The sequence below is a fragment of the Chenopodium album genome, chromosome 2 (genome assembly GCF_948465745.1).
Source record: "Chenopodium album chromosome 2, dcCheAlbu1.1, whole genome shotgun sequence".
NCBI lineage: Eukaryota > Viridiplantae > Streptophyta > Magnoliopsida > Caryophyllales > Amaranthaceae > Chenopodium > Chenopodium album.
In genome coordinates, this window is record NC_137835.1 from 53873847 (window position 1) to 53895297 (window position 21451).

At 36.4% G+C, this 21451-nt stretch overlaps 1 non-coding gene across 1 annotated transcript; it reads right to left on the minus strand.

Annotated features, from left to right (window-relative positions):
* Positions 1 to 20534: 20534 nt before the first annotated feature.
* Positions 20535 to 20645, minus strand: LOC145607465 (small nucleolar RNA R71). The gene has a single exon (XR_014105567.1). It is a non-coding gene; the product is annotated as a small nucleolar RNA R71 (small nucleolar RNA).
* Positions 20646 to 21451: the final 806 nt, after the last annotated feature.

The window sequence follows — 21451 nt, forward strand, 5'->3', positions numbered from 1 at the left end:
CTTCCGACGATCGGTTTCGATGCTCCAAGCTCGAATTACCGACGTCTAAATATTTAACACTCGGGCGAAGAATTTATTTCTTCCGAATTAATTCGTCGAGTCGGTTCGTGTATTTTGCTTGGATGTGACCCGAGCGGTTCAGTCAAGATTAAGCTGTAATATTAATTGTATTAATATTACTGATTTGAAGCGGCCTCCACCCACGCATTCCGATCACTTGACCTTACTTAATATATTAGCTTTCTAATAATTCTTAACCCGCTATTAGAATAATACACTTGTTCGAAGGACACCATTCCTTTCAATCTCCCACTTGTCCTTCTGGACAAGTGTGTACTTAGTGTATAGCCCCTTTCCTATGTCTCTTCATGTCTCTTCATGAACTACAGGGTAAGATTACTCGTCATCTCTGTTACGTCCATGCATTTTCACAGTCTCGCTCTTCGAGAGGCCTTGTAAACAACAAGACATGTTCCCTATTGTTAGTAGTAGGACATTTCCAGTCTTGTAATGTAGCTTCTCTTACTAAGAGGACCTAGCCGCCCGATATCTGTCGTTATAATCCGCTGTTATGGAAGACGTTTGGCGGATACCAAAACGGACTAGTACTCAAACAAGAGACCTCCCACTACTCATGGTCAAGGAAAAGAGTTTCGATAGTAATAAAGAGAAAAATACTTATGACGATTTTAAATCTCTTAAAGTATTCTCATAGGTCGATCCAGTATGGTTCTAAACCAATACCTGTGCAAATGATTTATATCCTCATAGCACAAGAAACGGTGTTATAAATCATACTACACACTAATCTCTAATGGTCATTAATCGTCCATAAAAAATATGACCTTGATTAGGGATAATTTTCGATTAAAATATTCAATGTTCACTTAATAGGTGTTTCTTTATCCAAGCTATTGACTTGATACCCTATTTTGAATATTTATTAAAATTGAATGGACTCATTATTTACTTCTAAACCACAATTTAATAGAGACGGAGTGTATTAAATTGCTTGAAAAATTTTAATTACTCCAAAAACTTAATGGTTTATCATAGTGCTTTACATTAACATTGTCCAAAATTTATTTAAAACACTATAATATGGAAATCAAAGCTAGTTCGCGACATGCTTGATTCCCATTGCCTCAATGTGTTTGTTGTGCTTCACTTGAGACAAGGGTTTAGTAAGTGGATCGGCTACATTGTCATCGATTCCCACTTTGCAAATTCTAATTTCACCCTATGTCTTCCATTCTCGAATCATGTGAAATCGCCTCTTGACATGTTTGACCTTCTGATGTTCTCCTGGCTCTCTAGCCTGAGCAATAGCTCCATTGTTGTCACAATGGAGATCTATTGGACCCTTGATGGAGGGTACAACACCAAGTTCATCAATGAACTTGCGAATCCAAACTGCCTCCTTGGCTGCCTCAGACGCTGCCAAGTACTCGGCTTCAGTTGTAGAATCAGCGGTTGTGCTTTGCTTTGCACTCTTCCAACTAAACGCTCCTCCATTGAGACAGAATATGTATCCGGATTGTGACTTAGAGTCATCTCTGTCTGTTTGGAAGCTTGCGTCGGTATATCCCTCAACAACCAATTCATCTTTACCGCCTTAGACCAGGAATTTATCCTTGTTTCTTTTCAGGTACTTCAGAATATTCTTGGCCGCAGTCCAATGCGCCTCTCCTGGGTCTTATTGGTATCGGATCGTAGCATTAAAGGCATACGATACATCCGGCCTAGTACATATCATGGCATACATGATCGATCCAATAAGCGAAGCATATGAAATACGACTCATCCTTTCTCGCTCATCAGGTGTCTTTGGACACTGCTTCTTGCTTAAGGTTATGCCATGTGACATGCGTAGGTGCCCTCTCTTGGCTCCTTCCATTTGGAATTGAGCTAGTACCTTATCGATGTAAGTACTTTGACTCATTCCTATCATCCTCTTTGATCTATCCCTATAGATCTTGATGCCTAGTATGTACTGAGCCTCTCCCAAGTCTTTCATTGAAAAACATTTCCCGAGCGAAGCCTTTACAGACTCTAACAACGAAATGCTATTTCCAATGAGCTATTTTTCATCGACATATAAGACTAGGAAGGCGATGTCACTCCCACTAACCATCTTGTAAACACAAGACTCATCTGGATTCTTGATAAAACCAAACTTCCTGATGGCTTCATCAAATCGCAGATTCCAACTTCTGCTTGCTTGCTTTAATCCATAAATGGACTTCTTAAGCTTGCATACCTTCTTAGGATTGTTCTGGTCGACAAAACCTTCAGGCTGTGTCATGTACACATTTTCTTCCAAAATTCCATTGAGGAAGGCAGTTTTGACGTCCATCTGCCATATTTCATAATTGTAATATGCAGCAATTGCTAGAAGAATTCGAATGGACTTAAGCATAGCTACTGGAGAAAAGGTTTCATCATAATCAACGCCGTGAATTTGCCTGTAACCTTTTGCTACCAACCTTGCTTTATAAATGAATACATTTCCATCTTTGTCGGTTTTCATCTTGAAAATCCATTTACATCCGATAGGTGTGTAACCTACGGGTAAATCAACCAAGTCCCATACTTGATTTTCAAACATGTAGTCTATTTCGGATTTCATGGCCTCTTGCCATTTTGCAGAGTCGGGGCTCGTCATAGCTTGCTCGTAGGTTGCCGGCTCATCTCCATCCACTACTAGGATGTCCTGATCTTTGGTTAATACAACACCTAGATATCTGTCAGGTTGAGATCTAGGACGAGTTGACCTACGTAGGGTGATGGACTGAGCATTTGCATTGTCGGTTTGACTTTGCATATTTTGACTTGGACCAATGTCAACAGATGCTTTGTGAGCACTTTTATTATCAACTTGTCCTTGTTGCTCGTCCTCTCGAACTTCGTCGAGTTCGATTTTCCTCCCACTTGTCATTTTGGAGAAATGCTCCTTCTCCAAAAAGACACCATCACAAGCAACAAACACTTTTACTCGGATTTGTTGTAGAAGTAATACCCTTTGGTTTCTTTTGGATAACCCACAAAGTAAACCTTGTCAGATTTCGGATGAAGTTTGTCAGAAATGAGTTTCTTGACATATGCTTGGCATCCCCAAATCTTGAGAAAAGACAACCTTGGAGGTTTATTTGTCCATAATTCATATGAAGTCTTTACCACTGCCTTTGACGGAGTACGATTCAGCGTAAGTGTCGTAGTTAAAAGTGCATTACCCTAGAAAGAGATTGGAAGTTCACTAAGACCCATAGTCGATTGGATCATGTCTAACAGGGTTCGATTCCTCCTTTCAGATACTCCATTCCATTGAGGAGTTCCCGGAGGTGTCAACTCTGAAAGTATTCCATGTTCTTTCTGATGGTCATCGAATTCTTGGCTCAAATATTCGCCACCTCGATCCGGTCGAAGCGCTTTGATTTTCTTGCCGAGTTGGTTTTCAACTTCGTTCTAAAATTCCTTGAATTTATCAAACGATTCAGATTTGTGCGACATTAGATAGACAAAACCATATCTACTATAGTCGTCCGTGAAGGTTATGAAATACCGATAACCACTCCTTGCGGGTGTACTCATTTGCCCACATACATCGGTGTGTATTAGTCCCAACAAGTCACCGGCCCTTTCTCCCAACTTTGAGAATGGTTGCTTTTTTATCTTGCCTAATAAACATCCTTCGCAATTCTCAAAGGATTCTAAATCAAATGAGTCAAGAATACCTTCTTGAAGAAGCTTCTTGATGCGTTTGATGTTAATGTGGCCAAGACGACAATGCCACAAGTAAGTTTGACTAGACGGTGTAGTCTGAGCTTTCTTTGCAGTATTATTAACGTTATAAATTTCTTTGTCTAGAGATAACACATAAATACCATTTTCTGAATGTGCCGTACCATATAAAACATTATCGAGATAAAATGAACATGATTGGTCCTTAACTCGAAATTCAAAACCTTTGGCGTCCAACGCCGAAATTGAATTGATGTTTTTGGTAATGTTGGGAACACAATAAACATTGTCAAGTTCCAAAACTAGCCCCGTGGGCAAAGACAAACTAAGAGATCCTACGGATATAGCACCAATCCTTGCTCCATTTCCTACCCGAAGCTCGATCTCTCCCTTCGCTAGCCTCCTAGTGTTCCTTAGTGCCTGTGAATCGGAACAAAGGTGTGAGCCACATCCGGTATCTAATACCCATGAAGCCGAGCTAGTGAAGTTAAAGTCTATAACGTAAATACCTGATGTTGAAGCAACGGTTCCGTTCTTCTTATCTTCCTTGAATTTGAGGCAGTCTCTCTTCCAATATCCCTTCTTCTTACAATAGAAGCATTCCGAATCAGACTTAGAAGATGCTACCTTTTTCTCCTTGTTGTCTTTGGTAGCTTTCGGCTTAGGCGGAAAGTTCTTCTTTCCTTTCCCCTTGAAGCCCTTCTTCTTTTTGCCTGCCCTTTTGAATGGCTTGCCCTTCTTAATCATTAGCATATCATGCCTTCCCTCATCCTTGAGCGTTTGCTCAGCTTGCTTCAACATCCCATGAAGCTCAGTCAGGGTTTTCTCCTTGCTATGCATGTTGTAGTTCATCTTGAACTGGTCATAGCCTTTGTGAAGGGAATGGAGAAAGATGTCAATAGCCGTTTCTGTTGAATACCCCGCATCAAGCCTTCCCATGTTCTCAAATAATCCGATCATTTTGAGCACATGTGGGCTGACTGGCTCTCCTTTCTTGAGCTTATTCTCAAGGATCTGCCTATGGGTTTCAAACCTTTTAGTTCGATCCTGTTCTTGAAACTTATTCTGTAACTCAAATATAATCTCATAGGCCGATTCCTTCTCGAAGAAGGTTTTCTAAAGTTCACAAGACATAGTGGCTAGCATTACGCACTTGACATCCCGATCGGCTACTTGCCATCGGTTAAGGGCTGCTTGAGTTACCTCCTCATTGGGAGCCTCGGGCATTTCCTCATCAAGGACATACTCTTTCTGTTCTTGCATAAGAACGATGCGCAAATTCCTTTGCCAATCAAGGAAATTTGTACCACTCAACTTCTCCTTGTCGAGAATTGAGCGTAATAAAAACTGGTTGTTTGAGGTTGAAGACATGATTCTACAATTGAAAGAATTTTAATGAAAAACCATTCAAAATTACTTAAATAAGATTGAATTTTATTCATGTAAATTTTCAATACTTATTTAACGTCTTATTTACACGTAAAATTGTCCCTATTTTGTGAAAATAAGGCGTTTCCATGATCCGAAGAAACAAAGAGTGGTTAAGCATGCTTTGGCTTGTCTTAACACTCAATCTTCTAGGGTAAGCATTGCCTTTCTAATGTCTCTAAGCCACTCTTGGTTAGACATTCGTCGCATCTAATGCATCTTTGACGATGTATCTCTTTTTCCACGGTATGTGAGGACTCCTCACTCATACCGCTGAGTTAAACCAAAACCAACGTGCACACCCGGTGTGCCCTATGAGCCTTGGAGAAGTGATGGCACCTCGCTTTGGCGTAGCCTACCATCACCCTCGTTCGGTTGGTAAGTGTTATTTTGGAAAGGCAAGTTTGACTCAATATTATTAGGGACCTAGGATTTCTGTGTTGGTTGATTTAAGTGAACTTAACTAATCATCGCAACATAAAGAAAACCTAAACATGCATATAACGAATAATTCACATGTATATAAGCATAAAATATAAAGCGAAATTATAGATGCATATTGGCAACTAGCATGACCCCTTTAATTCTTCAAATCTTCAAAAGGTCTTCATTTGCAATTCATGGCTTTGTCTTCCAAGATACGCCGTCTTCAAGACTTAACCAAACTATGCAAATACTAGTGTCTACGACTAGGAATAATCTAAATATTAAGGTACAAAAATACTTAACGGTGCGTAGTCCGTATTTAGATTTACAAAAATACATAACGGCACGTTGTCTGTATTTTCTATCCTAATCGAGTCCCACTAGTTGCCATTTCATAAAACCTATGAGAGCGAATGTATATTCTGTTGAGTAATTAGGTTTTGATGATTGTAAACTAATGATGATTATCTATCTAATGTGTTTGTTAAGTTGTGCATAGAAAGAACAAGTTATACTTGGAACAGGATACAAGGAACCTGAGCAGTCACATATATATATAAGGAACCTGAGCAATATATGATAAGCAATAGAGAAACAAGAACAATGATGAGTGTTATGGTTGATAAACATGATGATGGCTAAAGAACCATGAAGGTAACTACGTAAATAGGTGTTTGCATATGTTAGCTTCATAAGGTAAGTACACTATGCATACATGAGTTGTATATGTGTAGGAGTATTTACATAAGCTTTAAGTTTAATTAGTTCTCTCACTTGAAGTTTGTTTATGACAAACAAACTTCAATCTAATGTTTCTCTTAAGTATTTATGTGAAGACAGGAACTGACTTAGGTGAAGTCAATGGGTTGGAACATAGAAGACTTCAAGAGGAACAAGAGAGAATGAATGAACCTAAAGCAGGTTCTCCCATGAGAACCAAACCACGAAGGAACCTAAAGGTATTCTCTAACAAGATCCAGAAGGAACTTTCGGCAGGCTTTCCCACGAAAGCCGGAGCATGTTCCCTAAAAGGTACATGAAGAGTTCCATGTTCCCTAACAGGTACATGAAGAGTTCCCTAACAGGAACTTAGTTCTCTTACAAGAACTATCTAAGTTCCCTAACAAGAACTTGCCCGAGATCTAGAATACATCAATACTACAAGATTCCTGAACAAGAGTTTCAAAGAAACAACATGAAGACGGAGAAATCGAAGTATATCGCTCTAGGATTCATGTAAGTATGTTGGACATAAAAGTCAGTCTGGAACAAGTCTAAAGAACCAAGGTGAACTCATGATAGTCAATGAAATTAGAGTTACTGACTTGTTAGAAACTCAGAGACTGTCAGAGTTCCGAAACCTAATCGGAACTTAGGTCTGCACGTCGTTAAAGGTCGCAGGTCGAATTTAATGATATAAATATTTACCTAATACGTGCATATCTTTTAGGGATTTGGTTTTACAGAATAAAAATATTTATTTTCTAATAAATCCCTTTTGGAAAAAGATAAGTTATTTTTGGAAAATATTTTCAGTAAAATAAGTTTTAAATAAAATCTAATTTTATGGCAAGTATATCTTTTGTTAAAAGATATGGTAATTATATCACCATATCTTTTGTAAAAAGATATGGTAAGTATATCTTTTATAAAAAGATATGGAAAGTATATCTTTTGTTAAAAAGATATGGTAAGTATATCTTTTGTTAAAAGATATATTAGTATATTTGAAAAATATAAGATTTAGATAAAATCTGATTTTATGGTAAATATATCTCATTATTATTGATAGAATATATTCTTAACAAAAGATATATTTTTGGAAAACTTATTTTTGGAAAATATCTTTTATTTCTATCTTTTAATAAAATTTATCTTTTATGAAAAGAATAATTTGGGTGTACTATAAATATGCTCATATGTATTCATTCAAAGTTGAGGCTGATGAAGCTCAGTGGTCGTGCTTAATGGTTTCATCCTTCACCACGAAGCTAAGTCAAGCCTCCAGGTCGAAGTTCCAGTCGGGTTCCAGTTACAGTTCGTCCAGTAAGCTCCAGACAGATCTTGAAGTGTCCAGCATATTAGTTTTATCTCTTTATTCATTGATATGTATTTAGAGTTATTCTTTGAGAGCTTGTAATTGGGAAAAAGGGTTTTGAGTGTTTAATGTATTGGGGTGTGAGAGTTCGTGAGGATTCTCGTTATAATTATATTGTAAGAGTGCAATGTGTGAGCTTCTAGGTGAGGCCAATTGAGCTTCTAGTGTGAGGCCGAGTGGGTAGTACTTTGGTGGTACGAGTGAATCTAAGTGTGGTACTTAGATTGGGTAGGTTAGGGTCCTATCAAGTAGCAAGTCCAGTGAGGAACTTGTGAAATAAAGGTCCGTGTCTAATAGGTTGTAACTTGGTGTTTGCCCTATTATAGTGAAGTGTGTTTGAAATCCCTAAGGTAGGGTCGAGGTTTTACTTCCAGTTGGGCTCTGGATGGTTTCCTCGTAAAATCCTCTTTGCATTGTCTAAGTTCCTAACAGCAATCAGTTTTATATTCCGCGAAAAGTAGGCCCTAGGAACATACTACAATTCACCCCCCCCTTCTCTTGTAGTATATCATCCGAATTAACAATTGGTATCAGAGCCAATGCTCTAGATAAAACCGGGTAACCCCGAGGAGCAAGTTCCAGGCTAGGATGTATATCTACGAGAAATGCAGCAATTGGAACTCAGCCCGAGAATGTTCCCAACTCCACATTAAGACCAAAATCTTCTTGTCAAGCAGAAGTAATTCAAAGATCAACATCTTTGAGGTAAGTGTTTCGTCTTTGAATTCTTTGTTATATGCATGTTATTATGTGTGCGAGTTCCTTGCGGCATTTTTAGTTAAATTGTTGATTTTATTATTAATGTTTTTAAATCAATTTTGTGTAACCTCAAATCTGATTTGAGTGTATTTAAAAATCATTTTTTTTTCAGATTTATAAATTGATTTATTAATAAAGAATCTGTTTACTGGAAATAGTTTAAGGTACTTATTGTTTAGAATTATGCATATTTGGTCTTTTGGAACCTGGACTACCCTTGAATGGAAACTTAATTCTTCAGGCAAGGTAATAAACGAATATTTTGAATATTTGTCAAAGAATGACCATATCATGTGTTTTTATTATTCTGAAAATTTATTATGTAGACACATGATGTTTATTGTTAGTAAAGATAGTTGGCTTAATCGTAGTTGTTTTAATTATGGATTATTGACGACTATTACTAACAAGAACGTACCCAATATATATTGGGTAACCAAAGCCAAAAACTGAATGATTTTGCAGGCTATGTGAGTGGAGACAACCTATTAATAATGATGATACTTTGGTTGTTTGTATATAAGGAATTATGTGCAAGTTCCTCTCACTAGAGAGCCTTTATAAGAGGTTTGTAGTAGGTGAAGCGACAATATGGAAAAGTGTGTAAGTCACCTATACATTTCTCTATAAATATTGGTCATGTGCTTTTGGTATATATTGATCCTTCACAAATTCCTATTAAAATTCAATTCCCCATTTCTGTGAAGGTTATTAGTGAATGGATGTAAAAGAGAAGTTGTTTTGAAGCTTATAACATATATCATGACAAACTAACTTCTCTTCTAGTTTGGTGCTGGTTGTTAATGATTGTTTTATAGGTTTGTCCATTGAGATAAATCGGTGCATAAAAGTTTGTTCCGTTAGGAACTTGGTGCTTAACTAGTTGGAACTTGATGAACTTGAATTGATAAAATAGATTTAGGATATAGCAATAACAAAGCTTCTATAACAAGGTGCTATAGGAGTTAGTGTACAAGTTCCTGTTCAGCTTCTTATGCAAGTTCCAATCAAGTTCCTATTGTTCAAAGTTCTTTGGAACCAAGCATAAATTCCTGTAATAGACTCTTATGAAGGATGATGAGTTAAGAAGATTATCTTTGTCTACGTGTTGGAGATCCATAATTTCGTTTATGGAACGACATCCAAAAGGGAGTATTTTTACTGGAACTTTATGTTTTAATACTTTTATGCTTTAGGTTTTATCTATCTCTCTTGACTAACCTACTAACCTTTTGAAAGCACAAAAGAATTCTCTTGGATTTTGATTTTTCAGGTTATATCTTCAGAATGAATATTTGAGGAACTTTGACAAGGTGTTGAAGAACTTGAGATTAAACCAACACGTTCCTCTACCCAAGATACAATGGTCAATAGGACCAGAAGGGCATGTTCCAGCCTAATATCAATAGGAACATGAACAGTTGAAGGTGCATAGTAGGAAGGAACTCGTAGTATCTCGACAGCGAGGTTCCAAAGGGATGATGATTGTCAAATCAAGATATTTCCTGCTATAAACCTACAATGGAAGAGCTTTGACTTATAAGACTAATACATAAGGTAAAATTGTTGCATAACAGGTGGTTAGTAAGTCAAGTTCCTATACCATTGTGAACATTTTTCTTGTCGAGTTTTTGATGCACATTTTGGTGTTTTAAATGCTTGGAACTCTAGATGTTTTACGAAATAATTCTATGCTTCAAACTGTAAACATGTTAATCTTTTTATGCTTGATAAACCTAGTAGGAACTTGATAATAGGTATATGTATACGTAAGTTCCAAACAGGTAAAAACTGAGAAGCATGAGGATTAAAACATGTTATATTCTCTTTCAACATCGGGTAGATGGTAAGCAACACTAATCCGTTGGATCTCAGTGATATGGATTTGTTTATCATGTGGTATTTAGAGACTAATTGAAAGATATGTGTTGTTTATAAGTAATGAACGCAAATGGACACTTGGTTACTTTTCTTAATAGAAGAGATGATGAACTGTTTGTTGAAAGTCTTTTCTATCACAGGGTTTGTTGTTAAATGTTCATTATTTATGAAGTTATGGATCTAACAATGGAACCTAGTTCCAGTCATGTTTGATTTTTGTAGTAGGAACACAAGACTGACAACAAGTTTCCAACTTTGAATCATGAAAGACATGAAGAGAACAAAGTTATATGCTAATGGTCTTTGCAGGTTCTTTGGAATAGTTTTCAATGTCTCTTACTACATCATCAACACTGAAGCAATAGATCTTTGATTAACAAGACACCCTATGTTCCACTTAGGGATGTTTGATGATAGAAGTGCCAAGGCGATTACCCATAAGCGCCTAGATCATTAAAACAAAAAGAGTTTACACTATCATGTTTGATGTGCAAAAAGTGAACATATTTTGAGACTAACAGGTTTGTTCTCATCAAGCAGGTTATAAAAGATGAACTCACAAATTCTTGTAGAACTAAATGAGTTCCTAATAAAGAAATATGTCACTAAGGATAACAGCAAGGGCTAGCTACACATGTTGAAGAACTTTTAGATGTTAAGTTCCAACTCATGCAGCAAAGTTCAATGAACTTAATACAAGAAAGCAAGTTCCGACGAAGTTCCAGAACTGAGATAATATTTGTTCCGACCAGCAAAATCTCAACAAACTATGGAGCTACAGTGTCTTATATGCATATGTAACTAAGACCGAGCCTCAAGATATTGAAGCATTTGAGGATGGAGCTTGAAGGTTAGATGTGTAACAAGAACTCAATGAGCTTAAAAGGAAGAAGGTGTTTGTTACATCCTTAACCTATTCTAGAACACCTAAAAAGGGTCGGAGATTAAAAATGGTGTTCTGGAAAAAGCTTGTTGAGTAAGGCACGTGATTGGAACAAGGCCATGTTGGTTCTTATAGGAAACAACCAATACAAAGGTATGTATTGTTTTTCAGGAACTTGTTGCTCGTATAGCTAGACTTGAAGGTAATTGAATATTATTTTATCTTGTTGTTTATATGGGATTAGAGTTGTACCACATGGATGTCATGGATGTCTTTTGTATAACTTTCTATTATAGATGTCTATGTTGAACATACTCTAGGATAGATTTTTATACAAGTTCCTTCTTGAAAATTGAGCTTTAAAATTGTCAATTTTTGTTTTCAAGATGGACTAAGGTATTAGTTGTACTTATTTACATTGATTATATTTTTGGTACAACTAACGAGCCATTGTGCATTGGTTTTTGATGATTCTATGATGAGAAAATATATTTGTAAGCATTAACCATTGACAATGGAACTTGAGTTAGAAGTGGAAGTTCATATTAGATTTGAGATCATCAAGGAATAAAACAACCACTTCAAGAACTCCAAGGTAAGCCATCATATCAACCAAAAGTTTTAAAACTTATATTTTTACTGGTTTAAGACTACATAAGATATAAGTTCCTGTTCACATGACGACATTAGATGAATTGAATTGATATATTTTTGGTATGAATGCAATATGTGAATTTATGAATTGATTAACTTATGGTTCTGTCTTAACTTGTCATATTCTTGTATATTGCTTAATGGAACAAGACTTGATGAAACATAACATGAGTATAAAGTATTTTTCCCTTAAGTTATGTCAAGTTGGGGTTCTTATGCATGTTAAACTTGAAGTAAAGAATGTACGCTTATTGTTTATGTGTGACACTTAGTTCTTGTGTTGTAAAAGACATACTCACTTGCCTAAGAGTATTAGAGGTCTCATAATAGAACTATGGGTGTTGTCAAACATGAAGTTCCTAAGTTGCCAAAGGAACAATGGAAGAAACTTTGATGGAACAAGATAGGTAAGTTCCCAGACCATTTTTATCTCACCCGTTTAAATTTCAGAGGGAACTAACCTATCTATTAGCCAAATTTCAAGCATCCACACCATATTTCTTCGAATGCAACATTATTCAACAACTTTTAGTTCTGTGTCCGTGTTGCGCTATACTTATTTCATATTTTCATATATTCGGAATTCTATTGACCCTATTTCCTTATCTTTTCATATAGCCATACTTCTTATTCTTAATTCCCATGTGCTCTAAGTTTGTTCATCATCTTTTTATGGTTCAATGAAACATGAAGAAAGTGATTACATGCAAAATCTTTGTAATGACACCCTATGTTAAAAAAAAAAAAAAAAAAAAAAAAAAAAAGGAAGAAGAAGAAGAAGAATAAGGGTGATCCAATATTTAATTTCCTAGATATCTAAATATGAAGAATATTGACTATGTTGATGTCGTGTACTCGTATACTTGGTAAGCTAGCTAGTGAAGGAGCAACATTAAACGTCGAAGGAACTTGACTATGAAGCTGAAATCTGTTTAAGTTCCAGTAAGCAGAATGTTTCTCAAAGAAGTTGGTAGTTGAAGTAAGGGAACTTGGTTATCAATTAGCAAGATGAATATGTGTTGTGTTTAGTAGGAGGTTCAAGAGTATGAAATGAAGAACAAATGTGGTGAACCTTATCATCTCAAAGGGTCTAAACGAAGAGCACAAATTCCACTTCATGTTCCCTCTACTTATTTTGTTCCATATGCTTCTTTATATATCCTTTGAGCTTGCGCTTTCATTTGCCTATTCATACAATCCATTTCTAACTTTTTAGCTTTGATCTTTACTTGATTTTTAACTTTTTATTTGTCAAGTTCAATTAAGGGTTTTGAAGTTGGGCCTTTGGATTGTGAGTTGGAAATTAGTGTGGAAATAGTATCCAGTTTGAAAAGTGAGTACCTTGAGACTTTTAGGAACAACATGTGTTTAACCATTATATATTTACTTAGTATATGGTGGTAGGTGTGACATATGACTTTATGTGTCTGTAATTTACGGAAAACAAACTTGTGGAACAATACCCTTTTTGATAAAGACAAAAGGGGGAAGAATATGTATGATGCTTATGGTATGTAGTAGTTAAGTCTAAAGTTCTTACAACATGATCTTTGAAAGTATATATATATTGATAAGGATGTGTATTGCTAAGTTTCTAACTATGTGAAGTTCCTGTGTATGTTCCTAACTTGTTCTAAATGTTATTTCCTTGAAGAACTAAGGGGGAATAAATGTACAACGATTTATCCTTTAATGTGTGATAAGCATCATTAGTTTTTCATCATCAAAAAGGGGGAAATTGTTGAGTAATTAGGTTTTGATGATTGTAAACTAATGATGATTATCTATCTAATGTGTTTGTTAAGTTGTGCATAGAAAGAACAAGTTATACTAGGAACAGGATACAAGGAACCTGAGCAGTCACATATATATATAAGGAACCTGAGCAATATATGATAAGCAATAGAGAAACAAGAACAATGATGAGTGTTATGGTTGATAAACATGATGATGGCTAAAGAACCATGAAGGTAACTACGTAAATAGGTGTTTGCATATGTTAGCTTCATAAGGTAAGTACACTATGCATACATGAGTTTTATATGTGTAGGAGTATTTACATAAGCTTTAAGTTTAATTAGTTCTCTCACTTGAAGTTTGTTTATGACAAACAAACTTCAATCTAATGTTTCTCTTAAGTGTTTATGTGAAGACAGGAACTGACTTAGGTGAAGTCAATGGGTTGGAACATAGAAGACTTCAAGAGGAACAAGAGAGAATGAATGAACCTAAAGCAGGTTCTCCCATGAGAACCAAACCACGAAGGAACCTGAAGGTATTCTCTAACAAGATCCAGAAGGAACTTTCGGCAGGCTTTCCCACGAAAGCCGGAGCATGTTCCCTAAAAGGTACATGAAGAGTTCCATGTTCCCTAACAGGTACATGAAGAGTTCCCTAACAGGAACTTAGTTCTCTAACAAGAACTATCTAAGTTCCCTAACAGGAACTTGCCCCGAGATCTAGAATACATCAATACTACAAGATTCCAGAACAAGAGTTTCAAAGAAACAACATGAAGACGAAGAAATCGAAGTATATCGCTCTAGGATTCATGTAAGTATGTTGGACATAAAAGTCAGTCTGGAACAAGTCTAAAGAACCAAGGTGAACTCATGATAGTTAATGAAATTAGAGTTACTGACTTGTCAGGAACTCAGAGACTGTCAGAGTTCCGAAACCTAATCGGAACTTAGGTTTGCACGTCGTTAAAGGTCGCAGGTCGAATTTAATGATATTAATATTTACCTAATACGTGCATATCTTTTAGGGATTTGGTTTTACAAAATAAAAATATTTATTTTCTAATAAATCCCTTTTGGAAATAGATTAGTTATTTTTGGAAAATATTTTCAGTAAAATAAGTTTTAAATAAAATCTAATTTTATGGCAAGTATATCTTTTGTTACAAGATATGGTAATTATATCACCATATCTTTTGTAAAAAGATATGGTAAGTATATCTTTTATAAAAAGATATGGCAAGTATATCTTTTGTTAAAAAGATATGGTAAGTATATCTTTTGTTAAAAGATATATTAGTATATTTGAAAAATATAAGATTTAGATAAAATCTGATTTTATGGTAAATATATCTCATTATTATTGATAGAATATATTCTTAACAAAAGATATATTTTTGGAAAACTTATTTTTGGAAAATATCTTTTATTTCTATCTTTTAATAAAACTTATCTTTTATGAAAAGAATAATTTGGGTGTACTATAAATATGCTCATATGTATTCATTCAAAGTTGAGGCTGATGAAGCTTAGTGGTCGTGCTTAATGGTTTCATCCTTCACCACGAAGCTAAGTCAAACCTCCAGGTCGAAGTTCCAGTCGGGTTCCAGTTACAGTTCGTCCAGTAAGCTCCAGACAGATCTTGAAGTGTCCAGCATATTAGTTTTATCTCTTTATTCATTGATATGTATTTAGAGTTATTCTTTGAGAGCTTGTAATTGGGAAAAAGGGTTTTGAGTGTTTAATGTATTGGGGTGTGAGAGTTCGTGAGGATTCTCGTTATAATTATATTGTAAGAGTGCAATGTGTGAGCTTCTAGGTGAGGCCAATTGAGCTTCTAGTGTGAGGCCGAGTGGGTAGTACTTTGGTGGTACGAGTGAATCTAAGTGTGGTACTTAGATTGGGTAGGTTAGGGTCCTATCAAGTAGCAAGTCCAGTGAGGAACTTGTGAAATAAAGGTCCGTGTCTAATAGGTTGTAACTTGGTGTTTGCCTTATTATAGTGAAGTGTGTTTGAAATCCCTAAGGTAGGGTCGAGGTTTTACTTCCAGTTGGGCCCTGGATGGTTTCCTCGTAAAATCCGCTTTGCATTGTCTAAGTTCCTAACAGCAATCAGTTTTATATTCCGCGAAAAGTAGGCATTAGGAACATACTACAATTCACCCCCCCCCCTCTTGTAGTATATCATCCGAATTAACATATTCCATTCATCCATTCACTATTTGTGAATGGCCCATGCAATTTACAATATCAAACAAGTAAAATACATTTAAACAATGCGCACACTAGTAACTAATCTAGGTGATTAATCCGATTAACACGCCTAATTAAAACTAGTCAAAGTTGTTTAACCGATTATGTAATTGACGTCATTAATAATTGAAGCTCCCACTAAATTCCGCATTTTCCTTAATTAATCCAATTAATTAAGTTGGTAGCACCCAAACTTGTTAAAATAAAAATTTACCAATGCCGCTCAAAACCGAGGCCTAGCCTCCCAAAATTTTAATTAAAATAAACAAAATTAATTAAAATAAATAAAACGGCAAAATAAGCAATATTAAGCCAACCGCATTTCAAGTGGCTTTCGCTTTAAGCGTTTTGCCAAGGAAACTCGAATAATCGCGGCTCATGCAAACCAAGCATACTACGGCTATTCACCTTACCGCACCAAGCATATGCACACACAAAAAACTCCGCACACACGGCCCGCGGCAAGAAGCCAGGGGCTGCTGCCACTGCCGCACGCACATCCATGGCTGCTGGTGCGTGGTTGCTGTGGGCGTGTGCTGCAGCCGCGCGTGTGGTTGCACGCAAGGCGAGGCAGTCACCTTGGCAGCCACATGCGGGCTGCTATGCAGCCCGGCTAGCCAAGGGTGGTTCTTTGCCTCGTTTTGCGTACCATGGCCTCAAGATTTGATCCCATTTCGCGAGACATAATTAATTAATTCTAAATTAATTTTAGAACTAACTTAATGAGCAAAAAATAAAATTTTTAAACAAGTCTAACTTAATAAAATTTCAAAGTGCAAATAACCAAAATAATACCAAGAACCATTCTTAATTTATTTGGTTTAGCTTGGTGCAATAACAAAATTGAGGCAATTTCTCACTTTTAATTTAATCAATTTAAATTAAACTTGAGAATTTGACAAAGTAAGGGGAAGTTGGAAAAATATGAACTTGAATGTTCAAATGAAAATTCCAACATTTAAATTTTGTGAATCCTTGAAAATTATATCTTCCAACATGAAGATAACCAAATTTCTATCACAAAAATTGAAACTTTGTGTTTCCAATCGACTCAGAATGATTAAAACAACAAAGTTTAACACAAAATAACATGGACTTTAGTGGTTTTTTTAAAGTTTCAATCACTTATCACGAACAAAGATTGAACCTTTAACACATAGGAAGCCTCAAAACAAAAATTTTCACACTAAAAGGCAATTAGTTTGCAATTATGTGAAAATAAATCAACCTTTAATCATCAAATACTACCAAGTAAGTGTTCATTAAGGGGACTTAAAAAAGCAGAAAATAATGCAAATAATCAACCACAAAATCAACAAGTTATGCCATTAATTTCAAGGTTAGAAATGACTTAAAATTTTTCGTTAAAAACGAAAAATCCCTCGAAAAAGGCATTTCTGGTCAGAATTTGGCTAAAATCACAGTCCCAAGAGGGTAAAACCCTTTCCTGAACACTTTTTCCACCCAAAATTCACTATTTTTGGGCGAAAATCTGGGTTCTGGGCCAAATTCCACAATAAAAACGGGATTAAAATAAATAAAACCGAGCTACTAATCTAATTAGCAACTTAAACCAGAAAAATAAGCCAAAATAAACCTTGAAAAACATGATTATAAAATTAAACGAGCGGGGCTCCGATACCGCTGTTGGGGTTTGGTGAGTCCGACTCACCGCGGAAACAACCCCGACCCAAGGAACCACTCGTAATTAATAAAACCATAAAACATAAATAAATAAGCACAAGAAAAGGAAGAACAAATCATACCCTTGAAGCGAGCTTCGCCCTTTCAAAACGGGCTCTTACTTGAAAGCCTTGAGCACCGCAAATGTCGTGCCTCCAACGGTATCCACCCACAAAAGACGAACACAACTTTTTAGGTCCGCTACCTTGGAGTTAGCAAGGTCCGACCAAAACCCAAGTGTTAATGGAGTTCAAGAGTTTTTCCCAAAATATAGAATGCTCTTTCTAACTCCCACTCAAGCACTTTACTCCAAATCCCAAGGTTGGTATTTATAGAGGAAAGTATGAGTGGGAATTTCTATCCCATCAATGTGGGATCATGAAATTCCACAAATTAATTTAAAGCTAAATTAAATTAAAAATGCAAATTAATAATAAATCTACAAGTGGCATTACCATGTGAAATGGGTTGGTGAGGACCACATGGAGAGTAGGGGACCATACTTTCTCCCCACTCAATACTCTCCTTGTGCCACATGTCCTTACCCACTTTCTCCCATATTCCTCAAGCTTCCTAATAGTGACGGGTCCTATGGCCCTGCCACGAGCCCGGCCCGAGCCCAGCCCCGCACCAAGATGCGGGCTGCTGCTGTGCGCGCAAGCCACGCACTTGGTGTGGGCTTGCTGTTGTGCGTGGCTGCTAGTGCGTGCGCTGCTAGCACGCCTAGCTTGCGGCAGCTAGCTGCTGCACGCACCACGTGCACGCGGCTGCTAGCTGCTGCTGTGCGTGGCTGCTAGCACAATGCACGCGGCTGCTAGCTGCTGCTGTGCATGGCTGCTAGCACGATGCGCTATTACGCACCTAGCCAGCCATGCTAGGCTCGACTTGGTGCGCTTGCTAGCCACCTATGCTTGGACATTTTTGCCCCTAGCATTCGGATGCTCGGGTCATTCCGTTGCTAGGGGTATTTTGGGAATATGGTCGATTTATTATTATTTTGCGCGTCTCGTCTTTTTATTATTTTTGACTCGACTTCCGATGATCGGTTTCGACGCTCGAAGCTCGAATTACCGACGTCTAAATATTTAACACTCGAGCGACGAATTAATTTCTTCCGAATTAATTCGTCGAGTCGGTTCGTATATTTTGCTTGGGTGTGACCCGAAGGGTTCAGTCAAGATTAAGCTGTAATATTAATTATATTAATATTACTGATCGGAAACGGCCTCCACCCAGGTATTCCGATCACTTGACCTTACTGAATATATTAGCTTTCTAATAATTCTTCACCCGCTATCGGCATAACACACTTGTTCGAAGGACACCATTCCTTTCAATTTTGTATGTAAAATGCAAGTTTAGAAAAAGAGAGACAAGGATGAATGATTAAGGAAATCTTGATGAGAATTAGCGAATGATTAAAGAGAATGAAAGAGAATTGAAAACTGGTTGTAGGTGTATATAGATGAATGTTGATGAGAATTGGTGAATGATTAAAGAGAATGAGAGAATTGATGATGAAAACGGAGTTTTTACGACGTTATTTATAGAGAAAATCAGCCAAAAAGATAAAATTAACAAAACAAAGTCCGGCGCACGCAAAACGAGATTTTCGCCAGGAATCGGCCATTGGCGCCAGGCGCCAATCTTGTTTTTGACGCGTTTTTTAAAATTAGATAAATTTTGCCGTACAGGAGGATAAAATTGTATCTTTTCCTCAAAAATGCTCTTTAATTTTAATTAAAACTCTGAAAAGTCAACAAAAGTCAATTTATCAATGCTAATTGAATTAGAAATGAAAAGAAAATTCTAGAAGAATCTAGAAGACTAGAACCATTCCTAATTTCATTAGGAATGATAAATCATATTAGGCCCTCTACTAGATCATTGGGCCGCATATAAGGCGCAAACCGGGCCCAGTTTAGTAAATTGGCCATAACTTCCTCAATATTCATCTGAATTAGGCTTAGAATGTATTGTTGGAAAGCTCTTGTCAAGCCCCATCAAACTACACTACTATTGGACCCATATCATGGACCAACCAAACTGTATTGGCTGTTTTCTTAAAATAAATTTTAAAAAACTGAGAGAAGAGAAAAGAAATTAAAACTACCCGCAACACTAGACTTTCCACACTTTCACTTCATTCGATTATGATTCAACATGAAAGATAATCATCACCGGGTTTGGTTTTGGGGAGACACAAATGGGTGTCTACACTATGACCCTAGGCTTTTTATTTATTTATTTCTCCCTACTTTTATTCTCCTTAGTTTAATTTCTTTCAAAACAATTTGGCTACTAAATAATTTAGATTATAATAATTTATTAGAAATAAAAGAACATTGTTTCCCTGTGGATTCGACCTTACTTCCCTATCTATTTTAGTTAGTGGTTTTAGGAATTACTTTTGATTATGTGATATGACTTTAGCCTGTCAAAATTTGGCTTTATTGTCGGGGAAACGATTTTAATTTTATTTCTAGTTATTATTAGAGTCTAGATTATTTTTTTATTAATTTTTTTTTCTTTCATCTCAGAGAACGTAAGTTCTTTAGGACAGTTTCTCATATTTATTTGTTTAATACAGATCAAGAACCAAAGATGACTGCACCTCCTCCATCCCGCAAGCTTAGCGATTTTTCGCAGCTGTCCCTGACGGATTTTCTTCATCTTACTCCTACCCCAACTCTTGATGGAGTGAAATTCGAGATCAAGCCCTAGTTTATCGTGATGATCAAAAGAAAGCAATTCAAGGGAGCTAAAGGTGAATACCCTAATGTTCACATTGCAGAATTCTGTCAGTATTGCAATACTATTAGGCAAGATGGGGTCACGCAATACAAAATCAGGGAGATTCTTTTTCCCTTTTCTTTATATGGTAAAGCTAAATTGTGGTATAATGAATTGAATAGAACTACACTCGGTAATACTGACTAGGAAACTCTTGCTTTGAATTTCTATAATAAATATTACCCTGTAGTGAGGACAACTTTGGTAAGGAGTGCAATCCAAAATTTTTCCCAAGAAGCTCATGAAAGTTTATATGGAGCTTGGGAAAGATTTAAGGATTTGCAGAGAGAATCTCCCCATCACAAACTACCACAGTGGCAGATAATCAAAGCCTTCTGCAATGGGCTTGGATATAATTCAAGAATGATTTTGGACTTTGCAGCTAACACAAGATTTATGAATTTGGATGAGAATATAGCGAGCGATTAATGTTGTCGAAGAGATGGCTATTCATAATTCCCAATATAGGAATCCCAGAGGGTTTGCAAATAAAGGAAAACACTAAGTCGATTCTATATCCTTTTTGCATACACAATTGACTTTTATTAGCCAAAAACTAGACAGTATTAATAACTCTAATTCATCTTCTTTTACTAATGTTTCTGCTATTGGTACTAAATCTGCAATATTTTGTGATATTTGTGGTCTTATAGGTCATTGGGAGCAAAACTTTAGGAGTTCACTTGAGAAGATTAATGTTTTTCAGGCCTATAAGCAAATTACTCCATACTCTAACACCTACAATGCAAGGTTGAAAAATAACTAAAATATGTCGTACAATAGTACGAATGTGCTTAACCCTCCACCACATGTACAAAAACCACATCAAAGGTATTACCAACCTCCACATCAAAGACTACAGCGGGTTGTTACTCCTCAATCTGATTCTGGCCTATCAGAATTCAAAGTTATGTTAGCCAATATGCATAAACACATGTAGAGTAGGAATGCACAAATTGATTCGATGATGGCTCATAATCAAATTATAGATAATCAAAATTTTCAAATATCCTCTACTTTGCAAACCCTCTTGAAGAGAGCCCTACCATCACAACCAGATCAACCAACAGAATACGCAAATGCAATTACCCTGATGAGTGGTTCACACTATGAT